Raw genomic sequence first — 14,826 nt, forward strand, 5'->3', positions numbered from 1 at the left:
GATGTTGCCGGGACTTGAGGACCTGAGTTATAGGGAAAGGTTGAATAGGTTAGGACTTTATTCCCTGGAGCACAGGAGAATGAGGGGAGATCTTATAAAGGTATACAAAATTATGAGGGGTATAGATAGGGTGAATGCATGCAGACTTTTTCCCCTCTGGTTGGGTGAGAATAGAACTAGAGGACATAGGTTAAGAGTGACAGGTGATATATTTAAGGGGAATCTGAGGGGGAACTTCACTCAGAAGGTGGTGTGAGTGTGGAATGAGCTGCCAGCGGAAGTGGTGGATGTGGATTCAGTTGTAACATTTAAGAGATGTTTGGATAGGTACTTGGATTTGGAGAGATATGGTCCGGGTGCAGGTAGATGGAGTAGGCAGAAGATCAGGTCGCAATGGACTAGATGGGCCGAAGAGCCTGTTTCTGTGCTATAGAGCTCTATGACCAGTCCCTACACCTCCTTCCTCACCACCACCCAGGGACCTAAGCAGCCCTTCCAGGTGAGGCAGAGATTCACATGCACCTCCTCCAACCTTCTCTTCTATATTCGGTGCTCTTGATGTGGCCTCCTCTACACTGGTGAGACCAAGTGCAGACTCAGCGACTTCTTCACCAAGCACCTGAGCTCTGTCCATCATGGTCATCTTGAGCTTCCATTTCAACTCTCTTCCCCATTCTGATGCTGACTTATCTGTCCTTGGCCTCCTCAACAGCCAGGGTGAAGCCAAACACAAACTACAGACACAGGACCTCATATCCTGCCTGGGTAGTCTACTGCCCAACAGCTTGAACATTTAATTCTCCAATTTCAGGTAACCTGCACCCTGCTTCTCTCTCTCTCCTTCTGATCCACCCAGATCGTCTCGTACATCTGCTTCTTTCCAAACCATTCCCAGTACCCTCTTACCCAGTTTCTTGCCCCCCTTTCACCTTGTTCTGTCTGCCTTTTATCCACACACTCGACCAGCTTGATCCCCTACCCTCTCTGCTCCCCATATTGTTCACATCTGCCCAGCATCCCTTCCTTTTCTGGTTTCACTCATTACCTTCTTTCCCTGGAATGGAATGTTTCATGTCCCGGAACGGAAATCCGCAGCCCTTTGTTGTCTTCACTTCTCACCCCCCAGCCTCTATCGCTATTCCCACCCCTCCCTCCCCCACCTGGCTCCATCTGCCCATCAACCCACTCTCCACCTGGACCCACCTATTGCTTGGCAGCGCCTGCCTCACCCCTCCCCATCACCTCTCTATACGGCTATCTCCCATTTACACTCGCAGTCCTGATGTTGGATTTTGTCCAGAAATGTCGACTATTCCTTTCTCTCCATAGATGCTGCCTGACCCACTGAGTTCCCCCAGCAGCTATTTTTTTGCTCCAGATCCCAGTATCTGCAATCTCTTGTGTCTACAAGTATAAAGGTCTCAAGCACAAAAAAAATCTTTCATATAATTAAATTTGAACAAAGATTTACTGACATACACACACCATTCAAGGTTTGTTGATTCACTAACAGAATTGGCATCTTATTCAATGGTATTAAGTGTGCCAAGGCCTTATCTTTGGAAGTACAACTCTATTCCATGGCTTCCTGAAGGTGTTGTATATGAAGGAGCACATCTCAACAATACTGAGAGCCAAAAACAGTCTCTACTCTCCAGTTGTGACATAATGTGATCCTTCCCATTAGATTAAATCTGCACATTACTTCTAGATCTCAATGGCTCTGCTGCTCAAAATCCATTTTAAATATCAAGACTTTTTTTTTGTTTCTGTCAGTAGAAGGGACTGGGTATAAACCACATGGAAGTTAGGGCAGTGATATGTGCTCCTGCAGGATGTGGGAGATCAGGGACATTTCCAAATTCATAGAAACATAGAAAAACTACAGCACAATTCAGGCCCTTCGGCCCACAATGCTGTGCTGAACATGTCCCTACCCTAGAAATTACTAGGTTTACCCATAGTCCTCTATTTTTCTCAGTTCCATGTACCTATCCAACAGTCTCTTAAAAGACCCTATTGTATCCGCCTCCACCACCGTTGCCGGCAGCCCATTCCACGCACTCACCACTCTGAGTAAAAAAACTTACCCCTGACATCTCCTCTATATCTACTCCCCAGCACCTTAAACCTATGTCCTCTTGTGGCCACCATTTCAGCCCTGGGGAAAAGCCTCTGATTATCTACCTGATCAATACCTCACATCATCTTATATACCTCTTATCAGGTCCCCCCTCATCCTCCGTCGCTCTAAGGAGAAAAGGCCGAGTTCGCTCAAGCTGCTTTCATAAGGCATGCTCTGCATTCCAGGCAGCATCCTTGTAAATCTCCTCTGCACCCTCTCTATGGCTTCCACATCTTTCCTGTAGTGAGGCGACCAGAACTGAGCACAGTACTCCAAGTGGGGCCTGACCAGGGACCTATATAGCTGCAACAATACCTCTAGGAGCCGATTGATGAAGGACAATACACCATCTGCCTTCTTAACCACAGAGTCAACCTGCGCAGCTGCTTTGAGCGTCCTATGGACTCAGACCCCACGATCCTTCAGATCCTCCACACTGCCAAGAGTCCTACCATTAATACTATATTCTGCCATCATATTCGACCTACCAAAATGAACCACTTCACACTTATCTGGGTTCTCAGCCCAACTTTACATCCTACCTATGTCCCTCTGTAACCTCTGACAGCCCTCCAAACTATCCACAACACCCCCAACCTTTGTGTCATCTGCAAATTTACTAACCCACCCCTCCACTTCCTCATCCAGGTCGTTTATAAAAATCACAAAGAGCAAGGGTCCCAGTACAGATCCCTGAGGTACACCACTGGTCACCGACCTCCACGCAGAATATGACCCTTCAACAACCACTCTTTGTCTTCTGTGGGCCAGCCAGTTCTGGATCCACACTGCAATGCCCCTTGGATCCCATGCCTCCTTACTTTCTCAATAAGCCTCGCATGGGGTACCTTATCAAGCGCTTTGCTGAAATCCATATACACTACATCTACTGCTCTCCCTTCATCGATGTGTTTAGTCACATCCTCAAAAAATTCAATCAGGCTCGTAAGGCAGGACCTGCCCTTGACAAAGCCATGCTGACTATTCCTAATCATATCATACCTCTCCAAATGTTCATAAATCCTGCCTCTCAGGATCTTCTCCATCAACTCACCAACCACTGAGGTGAGACTCACTGGTCTATAATTTCCTGGGCTATCCCTACTCCCCTTCTTGAATAAGGGAACAACATCTGCAACCCTCCAATCTTCCGGAACCTCTCCCGTCTCCATCGATGATGCAAAGATCATCGTCAGAGGCTCCGCAATCTCTTCCCTCGCCTTCCACAGCAGCCTGGGGTACATCCATCCGGTCCTGGCGACTTATCCAATTTTATGCTTTCCAAAAGTTTCAGCACCTCTTCTTTCCTTGGTGACTAAACTTGTACAAAGTGTGTCCATCTGCAACTCATGTCAGACCGCATAAAGCAGTTGCTATGTGTGCCACATATGCCATAATCATAGCTATGGACTCACTGTGAAGTATCCACAGTGCACACAAAATGTGGCAGACAGTACATTTATCAAATTAGTCACAGAAAGAAAGGAGATGAGTGACCACCAGGAAGGGCAGTAAGTGTAGGCAGATAGTGCCAGAGTCCCCTATGGTCATTTCTCTCTCAAACAGGTATACCTCTTTGTCATACATATTAATGATTTTCATACATACTCTTGATTTGGATGAGAATGTAGGTGGCATGATGAGTAAGTTTACGAATGACACCAACACTGGTGATGCGGTTGTCTAAAATTACAACAGGATCTAGATCACGTGGAAAAGAAGGCAGGGGAATGGCAGGCGGAACGTAACTCGGGCAAGTGTGAAGTGATACATTTTAGGAAGTTCAACCAAGGCAGGACCTATAAAGTGAATGGCAGGGCTGTGGAGCATGTTACTGAACAGAGAAAACGAGGGGTTCCCTGAAAGCGGTGACACAGTTAGACATGGTGACGAAGAAGGCATATGGCAGGCTTGCCTTCATTGGACAGGGCAGAGTTGGGAAGTCACGTTATAGCTGTACAAGACATTGGTGAGACTGCACTTGGAGTACTGTATGAGGTTCTGGTTGCTACAGTAAAGGGAGGGTGTGATTAAGCTGGAGAGGGTGCAGCAAAGATTCACAAGGATGTTGCCTGGACTAACAGGCTTGAGTTATAAGGAAAGACTGAATAGGTTAGGACTGTTTTCCCTGGAGTGAAGGAGACTGAGGGGTGACTTTATAGAGGTTTATAAAATCATAGTACATAGAACAGTACAGCACAGGAACAGGCCCTTCGGCCCAGGATATCTGTGCCGAACACGATGCCAAATTAAGCTAAATCTCTTCTGCCTGAGCACCATCCATATCCCTCCATACCCTGCATATTCATGTGTCTATCGAAAAGTGTGTTAAATGCCACTGTTGTATCTGCTTCCACCACTACCCCTAGCAGCTGGTTCCAGGCACCCACCACTCTCTGTAATAAACCTGCCCGCACATCTTTAAATATTCCCCCTTCACCTTAAATGCACATCCTCAAGCATTTGACATTTCTACTGGGAAAAAGATGGTGTCCACCCGATCTAAGCCTCTCATAATTTTATAAACTTCTATCAGTCTCCCCTCAGTCTCCGATGCTCCAGAGAAAACAATCCTAGTTTGTCTAACCTGTCCTTATAGCTCATACCCTCTAATCCAGGCAGCATCCTCATGTTTACTATAAACACCATGACTCCCAGAGCTACTTAGGCTACATCTCTTCTCTCCCTGTATCTTGTAAGGATGCCATCCCCTTCTCCCGGTTTCTCTGACACATCTGCTCTCAAGAAGAGTCCTTCTGAAATGTTCTCCTTTTTCAGAAAGTGTGTCTTCCCTTTTGCTGTGGTTGATGGAGCCCGTTCTCGCATCTCCTTTATTTCTTGTACTTCTGCTCTCACCCCAGCTCCTTCCAGACAGAACAGATATAGATTTCCCCTGGTCCTCACCTTTCACTGTATGAGCTTTCACATCCAGCATGTCATCCTTTGTCATTTCCGCCAGCTGCAACGAGATCTCAGCACCGGCCACATCTTCTCTTCCCCATCCCTTCCACCTTCTGCAGGGACCACTCCCTCTGTGAATCTCTGGTCTGCTTATCCCTCCGCACCCACCCCTACCCCCCTGACACCTGGCACTTTCCCCTTCAACTGCAGAAGGTGTAACACTTGTTCTTACACCTCCTCTCTCACTACCAACCAGTGACCTAAACAGCCCTTCCAGATGCAACTCCTCTACTGCATTCGGTGCTCCCGATGTGGCATCCACCATATCGACGAGACCAAGTGCAGACTGAGTGAATGTTTTGCAGAGCACCTACACTCTGTCCACAATGGCCATTGGGAGCTCCCAGTTGCATGCCATTTCAACTCCCCGTCCCATTCCCACAACTGACCTGTGCATCCTTGGCTTTCTCCACTGGCAGGGTGATGCCCAACGCAAACTAGAGGAACAACACCTCATATTCCCCCTGGGTAGTCTGCAACCCATAGTCTTTCCCCCTTCTCCCTTTCTCCTTTGGATCCTTCTCTGGTCCTCCCATTTTTGTCTCCTTTCCCTCAAACCTCTCCCCCTTCAGCCCGCCCATCAGGCACCTTCACCCCCCTCTCCCTGCTGGTTCCACGACACACACAGTTCACCCACAGGCTTCACTCCCCTGTTGGGTTCTGGGTCCATCTGCCCTTCACCTCTCACCGATGGTTCCCATTCTCACCTCGTTTACTTGTCAGATTCCAGCACTGGCAGCTTTTTGTGTTCCTGCATATCCTCCTCCAGTAGCTGTCTCCACCTTCACGCTCTCCTCCCCCCAACTTGCTCCATCTGCCTCTCATTTTTTTCTCTCTCTGTCTACCTCCATCCATCATTCACCTGCTACTCTCTCCCAACTCCACACTCCTCTCTTCCCCTACCTGGAACTACCTGCCTGTCACCTTATACCCCTCCTCAGTCCACCAATTGCCTCAGACTCCTGTCTCACCACTCCCCTTCTCCTATTTATACTGGTCATCTTGCCTCTCCACTCTCAGTCTTGATGCAGGGTTTTGGCCAAAATGTTGACAATTCCTTTCTTCCCACAGGTGCTGCTCGACCTGCTGAATCCATCTCACAGATTGTTTGTTTGAAGAGGCAACCTCTTCCACACCCTCTCAAAAGCCTCCACATCCTTCCTGTAGTGAAGTGATCAGAACTACACACAATACTCCAAATACGGCCTAACATTTTATCGTTTTAGAGAGTTGCAACACGACTCTTATACTCAACACCCTGACCGATGCAGGTAAGTATGCTGTATGCCTTCTTTACCACCCTGTCTATCTGTGTGGCCATTTTCAGGGAGCTATGGACTTGAACCCCAAAATCCCTCTGTACATCAATGCTGTTAAAGGTCCTGCCATTAACTGTAATCTTTCCCCTTACATTTGACTTCCCAAATTGCAACACCTCACACTCGCTGCGATTAAACTCCATCTGCCATTTCTACATTTGTATCTGAAACTGATCTATATCCTGCTGTACCCTATGACAGCCCTTTACACTATCCATAACTCCACCAATCTTTGTGTCATTTGCAAACTTGCTAACCCACCCATTTACATTTTTATTCAAATCATTTATATATATCACAAACAACAGAGGCCCCAGCACTGATCCCTGTGGAACACCACTAGTCACAGATCTCTAGCCAGAATAGTGCCCTTCCACCACTGCCTTCTGTCTTCTATGGGCAAGCCAATTCTGAACCCAAACTACGAAGTTACCATTGATCCCATGCACCTGGGGTATTCCCCATCAGGCTCTGGGGACCTGTCCACCTTGATGTTCTTCTAAAGACCGAGCACCACTAGCTTTTTGATCTCAAAATACCCAACACATTAGCATGCCATACAATGCATTCATGATCTGCCACATCCTTCTCCTTGGTGAAAACTGACACAAAGTACCTCACCCACATCCACTGACTCCAAGCATGAATTCCCTTCTTTATCCTTGAGTGGCCCTACGCTCTCCATAGTTATCGTTTTATTTTTAATACAAATATAAAATGCCTTGGGATTCTCTTTAATCTTACTTGCCAAGGACATTTCACGGCCCCTTTTGGCTGTCCTAATTCCCTGCTTAATGTCTTTCCTGCTATCTTTATATTCTTCAAGGACCACGTCTAATTTTAGCTTCCTAAATCTTACTTATACTTCCTTTTTCTTTTTGACTGATTTCACAACCTCTCTCATCATCCAAGGTTTCCTTACCTTGCCATCCTTGTCCTTCCTTCTTAATGGAACATGCCGGTCCTGAGTTCTGATCAGCTGGTCTTTAAACGACTCCCACGACTTGCCTGATAACAACTGCTCCCAATGAGCTCTCCCTAGCTCTTCTCTAATAATGTCATAATTTGCCCTCCCCAACTTTGCACTTTCCCACAAGGTCTTGACTTACCCTTGTTCATAACTATCTTAAAACTTGAGTTGTGATCACTGTTGCCAAGATGCTCTTCTGCTGAAAGGCAGTCACCTCACTTATCTGTCATAAATGGCATAGATAAGGGGCATGGTCACAGTCTTTTTCCCAGGCTAGGGGAGTTGAAAACTACAGGGCAGAAGTTTAAGGTGAGAGTGGAAAGGTTTAAAGGGGACCTGACAGGCATGTTTTTCCACACAGAGGGTGGTAGGAATATGGAACCAGCTGCCAGAGGAAGTGGTAAACGCAGGTACAATTACAATGCTTAAGAAACATTTGGAAAGGTTCATGGATAGGGAAGGTTTAGAGGCAGATGGGCCAAATGCAGGTAAATAGGTCAGATTAGCACCTTGGTCGGCATGGATGAGTTGGGTGAAAGGCCATTTTCCGTGCTGGATAATTCCATACCATTTTCGATACTGTTGGGATGGATGGCCCCGCAGAAGAAAGCAGTAGTAGCAGTCAAGGTTGTGGTACCCAGGTTGGCTCTAATGCACAGCAAGGGAGGGGAAAGTCTGGATGAGCAGTTGTGGTGGGGATTCCTAAGTGAGGGGAAAAGACAGGCACTTCTGTGGCCAAAATCGAGCATGGCCTGTTGCCTCCTTGGTGCCAGCGTCAGGGAGGTCTTGGATCAGCTATTGAACATTCTGAAGGAGAGGAGAACAGCCAGAGGTCATATTACATGTTGGTACTAACAATATCAGTTGGAAGAGGGATGCAATTCCTCCAAAGTGAATTTAGGGAGTTAGCATAAGGTTAAAAAGCAGGACCTCTAGGTCGTGATCTCTGGATTATCCCCTGTGCCATGTGCTAATGAAGCTAAAAATAGGAGGATAGGACAGACGAATGTGTGGCAGGAGAGAGGGCTTTAGGTACATGGATCATCGGGAATGCTTGGGGTAGGTGGGATCTGTACAAGAAAGACAGGCTACACCTTAAGTGGAAGGGGAGCAATATCCTTGCATAGACGTTTTCTCTTGCTACTTGGGAGGATTTAAACTAATTCAGTGGGGGGTGGGGAGGGGGGAGCTGGGAAACACTGTGGCAGTGTGGCAGGTGGGGAGGTTGACTCGAATGTAGAGGATAAATCAAGCAAGTCCAGTGGGCAGAGTGTGCATCATCTTTACTTTGGTATCAATTTTGCCATTACATATTTTTCATGCATCATTTGCCAATAACTCACTAGTTTGTTCCTGATATTTAGTGGGATATGTCATTATTTTAAATGTTTCTTGTTGTTTTTCTATTTCTTTGTTTGCAACATTTTTCCAGTTTATTTTTCATAATTTCATTAAAATTCACTAAATATAATTTTTTCCAATTGATTACTTTGATCTTTGTTTTTCCCTTGTCCTGCCTGGTTTACATTTTAGACCTTATCTTCTTGTAATCACTATTTCCAAAATACTTAACATTTACTTCTTATCTCTTCTGATTTCTTGGTTCTCCTAGTTAATCGTTTTCCATGCTGGATAGGGATGTATTCCTATACATTAGGTAATAACTCTGACCCAGAATTTCTATGAGAAAACAGTTCTCAGATAAAATCAGGGATAACTCATAGACTTCAAGCTCTGCAATTTTCCTTTTGGATATTCTGTACATCTACTGCACTAACACACAGAGGCACCCAGACACACGCAGTGGCATTCATTTCTTGATGCATTTTCTCTGATTGTCATTGATTTTTCCATTCTTTATGAATAGAGTGCATCGGTCATCCAAAATCAGGCCTTCATGTCAGACCTGCTTCATCATAAATTAGAAAGAACATCTCTGATTAGGACCGAACCTTGCAGTCGCATGCTGCAAACCTCCAAATTTGTAGTCTTTAAACTTATCCCTGCTTTCCTCAACCACATTTCCTTGGACATTACCCCAAACTCCCATACCTCAACCTGATCACAACAATGATCCTTCCATCCTTATTGTGAACCTGCACCCCAGAGTCCCAATTCTGTCTCAACTGATGCCTCCTCACAATCTTCTGGTAGAACCAACAATCAAGATATGACTCAGACCAAGAACCTATTTTCTTTTGCACAATCTATACAGCTAGAGCAAACACAGAAAAGCCCATGCAAGCTTTTAAAGCCAATTCTATTGTGCACAATGCCTTGAACCTCAGACACAGCAGCATCTTGCAGTAATGGACCCTTGGGGAGGAAAAAAAGTTGTTGGCCTGCCACACACCACGTACCTTTCAAGAAATCAAGGGATATCTAGGCCTCCATTTCTTTGAGGGATGTTGTGTATAAAAGTCACATCGTAGCTGCAAAAGATTTTGGTTGGGCCACATCTGGAGTATTGTGTGCAGTTGTGGTCAATGCATTGCAGGAAGGATGTGGAGGCTTTGGAGAGGATGTGATAGAGGTTCATCAGGATATTACTTGGATCGGAGAGTAGTAGCTATGAGGAGAGATTGAACAAACTTGGATCGTTTGCTTTGAAGTGTCAGAGCTGAGTGGCGACCAATAGAAGTGAATAAAATGAGAGGCAGAGTCTTTCTTCCAGGGTGAAAATGTCAAATACCGGAGGGCATAGCTTTAAGGGGAGGGGGAAAGTTTAAGAGAGATTTGTGAGGCATTTTTTTTTAAACACAGAATGGCAGGTACCTGGAGCATGCTGCCAGGGGAGGTGGTGGAACAGATACGACAGCAATATTTAAGAGGCATTTAAGACAGGCATGTAAACGGAGAGATATAGGTCATGTGGAGGCAGATGGGATTAGTTCAAATTGCTATCATAGTTGGTACAGATATCGTGGGCCAAAGGTTCCTTTGCTGTACTGTTCTATGTTCCAGTAATCATTCTTTCCTCCTCTTTGTAGCTTGTTTATGCATGGTTAAAATCTCCAAAATTGTTACACTATATTGATTTATTAATTTTTCAGATTAGCAGATACATTTATTCCTCCATCTCCTTTCCAATATTCTTCTCCTTCTTTAGCATTTTCCTTGGCATCAAGGATGACTTGTTTCCAGTCCGGTCTGATGGGTTCTCAGGTTACTAATGATTGGCCAATGTTGGAACTGCAGATTCTTCCATAAATGGGGCAAGAGGGACCTGACAAGGCAGGTGGGTGAGGTGGTGTGCTCCTTCCACCACATATGTGTTCCCGATGCTTGGTTCTCAGTACCATCCCCCCTCCTAATGGGTGGACGTTAGTACTCCCTATGTGTGATCATTCCCTGTAGGCCTTTTGTTTCAATGCATATAAATTCCATTTCTACCCTTCTTTAGTTACTTAAAGGAAATTTATTTCAAACTTCTTTTAATCATTTTTGTTCAGCCAGAAGAGATCTAGCTTTATTCTCCATTTTATTTGTACCCCCGAGTCTAAGGAACATTACAGCGCAGCACCTCATTTCATTGGAGTTCTCGATGGAGCAAGATGAAGAGAGCTTTCCTCCAAATCTAAACTCTGAGCAAATAATACAAAGAGATTTGAAGTCTGAAATCTGCACCACCTAGAAGGGCAGGTTATCTGGTGCAAGTTTTACTCCAAGGCTTGATTTGGTTATGGAACGTAGAACAGCACAGCACAATACAGGCCCTTCGGCCCACAGTGATGTGCTGACCTTTAAACCTCACCTAAGACTATCTAACCCCTGCCTCCCACATATCCCTCTATCTTAAATTCCTCCATATGCTAATCGAGTAATCTCTTGAATTTGACGAACGTCCCTGCCTCCACCACTGCCCCAGGCAGCGCATTCCATGCACCAACCACTCTCTGGGTAAAAAACCTTCCTCTGATATCTCCCTTGAACATCCCACCCATTACTTCAAAGCCATGCCCTCTTGCATTGAGTACTGGTGCCCTGGGAAGGAGGTGCTGGCTGTCCACTCTATCTATTCCTCTTAGTATTTTGTACACCTCCATCATGTCTCCTCAGATCACTGAAAGTTGCCTCACAGGTGAATAGGGTAGTTAAGAAAGCTGCATCATTACCTTGCGGCTCTTAAACCCATACCCCGACTTATGAAAGCTAACATCCCATAAGCTTTCTTAACTACCCTATTCACCTGTGAGGCAACTTTCAATGATTTGTGGATATGGACCCCCAGATTCTTCTGCTCTTCCACACTACCCAGAATCCTGCCATTAACTTTGTACTCTGCCTTGGAGTTTGTCCTTCCAAAGTGTACCACCTCACACTTCTCCGGACTGAACTGCATCTGCCACTTCTCAGCCCAGCTCTGCATCCTATCAATGTCCCTCTGCAATATTCGACAATCATCTACACTATCCACAACACCACCAACCTTTGTGTCATCTGCAAACTTGCCAAACCACCCTTCTACCCCCTCATCCAAGTCATTAATATTTCTAATGCAAGATCTTGGAACCTCTTAGTCCCTACTTAAAAATGCTTGAAAGAATAAATCCAGGAAACCATTGACCAATTAGCTTAGCATCAGTGGCAGTAAGGGACTTTTTACACAAAGGTGTAATAGAAAGGTATTTGGATAACACAAAAATAAAAATGGTTAGTGCAGAGTTCAAATGGGAAGGTGCTGTCTGATGAACATTACTGAATTGTTTGAAACTATAACAGCAGGCAGATGTAATTTTGTTTGATTTTCAACAGGCCTTTGATAAGGTCCTGGACTTGTGATTACATTCAGGGTACGAATCAGAAACAGTTGCTAAGTTTCCAAGTCAACTAAAATCAGATAAGTTCAGTTTGTCACACTTTGAATACCATGCAGTTCTACAGGGCCTTGACCCAAAACATCGACCATCCCTTTGCTTCCACATATGCTGCTTGATCCGCTGAATTTTTCCAGCAGTTTGTTTTTTGCTCAGATTCCAGTATCTGCAGTTTCTTGTGTCTCCATGCATTGTTCTGCTTCTCCCACCTCTACACTGAGGACAGACACCCTCCAACATATTGTGTGGCTCTACAAATGTGCTAAATGGGACAGTGTCAGACCATCAGCAGCAGCAGAAATGTACAGCATCACAAACTGCAACCTTCCGGCCCAGCACTTTCCTCACTCTACCATTCACATCAAGCCAGGTGATCATCCCTGGTCCAGTGAGGAGTGCAAATGGCCCTGCAGGGAGCAGCATCAGGCATACCTAAAAATGAGGAGGTACAGCCTAGTGAAGCTGCATTACAGGACTACAAAAAGCAGCATGCGAAGGATAGAGCTAAACAAACTCATAACTAACAGATCAGTTCAAAGTTCTGCAGTCCTTCCACACCTACTCATGAATACTGGTAGGAGATTCAAAGAACATCAGGGCCCAGCAGGTGAGTGTCAGACATAAGGCTGAAGTATTCACAACCAGAAGTGCCAAGAATGATTCATTTCAGCTTTCTTCTGAGATTCCCCCTCATCACAGAAGTAGGTCTTCAGTCATTCAATTCACACCACATATATCAAGAACTGTCTGAGGGCACTGGATACAGCAAAGGCTATGGAGTCAGACAATATCCTGGTTGTAGGACTGAGGACCTGTGCTCCAGAACTAGCTGTACTTCCAGACAAACTGTTCCAGTGCAGTTGCAACTCTGGCATCTATCTGACAATGTGAAGAAGTGTCCACCCATATCCCATACATGAAAAGCAGGACAAATCCAATCAATCTAATTACCACCCAATCAGATTAGTCTCAATCATTAGCAGACTGACAGAAGCCATCATTGACAATGCTGTAAGTAGCACTTACTCATCAATACCCTGTCAGGGCCATTCAGCTCCAAATCTCATCACAGCCTTGGTCCAAATATGAAAGCTAAATTCTAGAGATGAGGTGAAAATGACCATTAAGGCAGCATTCAATCAAGGGGAAAACTGGCAAAAGTGAAGTCAGTGGGCGTTAAAGGAAAAATTCTCCAATGTACTCGCACAAAGAAAGTTGGTCTTGGTTTTTGAAGGTCAATCATGGCAGTCCCAGTTTATCACTGCAAGAGTTCCTCAGACCCAGCCAACTACAGCTGATTCATCAATGAAGTTCAGAAGTGGGGATATTCGCTGTTGATTGAAAGAACATTCATAGAACATTCAATTCTATTTACTAATTCTCAGCAAATGAAGCACCACTGGTGCACTATGGCTACACTGTGCATCATCTGCAAAATGTACTCCATCTTCTAAACCTGGAATCTCTAGCATCAAGGAGGGTGAAGGCAGCAGGTGTCTAAAACCTGGAACTCCCTGCCCAAAAGTACTGTGGGAGCACTTTCCCCGGAGGACTGCAGTGGTTCATGAACTCACCATCGACTCACCATCACCTTTTCAAGAACAATTTGGCAAAGACAATGAATGTTGGACTTGCTGGAGATGACCAGATCCCAAAAATGAATTTTAAAAAAAGTTAAAAGAAAATGGAGGCATAGGAAAAAGTAAAGAACAGATTACAAATATATTAGAATTGAGAAAGTCGAACCAAACAGAAAGAAGCCGAGGTTCTTTTCCCCCACAAGAGATAAGCTACTGGAGGTCTTTACAACGAAGGAGGGATGCAGAGAAACTATTTGCATTCATTGAGGTAGAAAGCGAAGGGCATCGATAAAAAGTCACAAATAAATCTGATAAGGATTTAAGGAGAACATTCTTAAGCCAAAGTGTGGTTAGACGATGGAACCAATTACCACATGGAGCTGTTCAGCCAAATAACACAGATGCATGTAAGGGGTGGCTAGGGCTTACCACAGCCTTCTCAGTGCAAATAAGGCTGGCCTTTCCAGTGGCATCTGTATCCCAAGAATGAATTGAAAAATTAGAAATGTTGTGACCAAAGAAGTTATTTTTTCCAGCAGTGTTACCTACTTTCCCCTTGAAAGGAGAAAACCAATGTAATAAATAAAGCTCGTAACAACGGTGCAAGTTTGGGGAACACCTTACAGCAGCCAAGTTCTGCACTATGGTGGATACAATTACAAATTAAGTCTGTGGTATTTTTCAATAAGATTTCTGTGTTTTGTCTTTGTTTTTATTCAAAGAGACAAAATGTTGACAAGACAGTAACACTGATGCACAACAACTTAGTGTTGAAATTCCATTATGATACATTTAACTATGACAGAACCACTCATTGAAAACTGTTTGAAACTAATCAGATAAAAATAAATGATATAGCCAAGTTGCTCTTAACAATAATGTCCAGTAGTTTCAACATTAGGAATCATCAATATTGTCATCAAAAGGGCTTCAGCTACACTAAAATGAAATATACAACCAGTATCCTGGCCTCAGATACAATAGAATAAGACTCTGTGACACCACCTTATCACAGGACAACTTATAGCATACATAATTTGCACAATGTAACCAT

The 14,826-nt window shown here is 44.7% G+C and overlaps 1 protein-coding gene across 4 annotated transcripts in view; it reads right to left on the reverse strand.

Annotated features, from left to right (window-relative positions):
• Positions 1–14,826, reverse strand: part of adgrb2 (adhesion G protein-coupled receptor B2) — an 898,475-nt gene that overhangs the window by 211,330 nt on the left and 672,319 nt on the right. The gene's annotated exons all lie outside the window — the stretch shown is intronic.

The sequence above is a fragment of the Pristis pectinata genome, chromosome 22 (genome assembly GCF_009764475.1).
Source record: "Pristis pectinata isolate sPriPec2 chromosome 22, sPriPec2.1.pri, whole genome shotgun sequence".
Classification (NCBI taxonomy): domain Eukaryota; kingdom Metazoa; phylum Chordata; class Chondrichthyes; order Rhinopristiformes; family Pristidae; genus Pristis; species Pristis pectinata.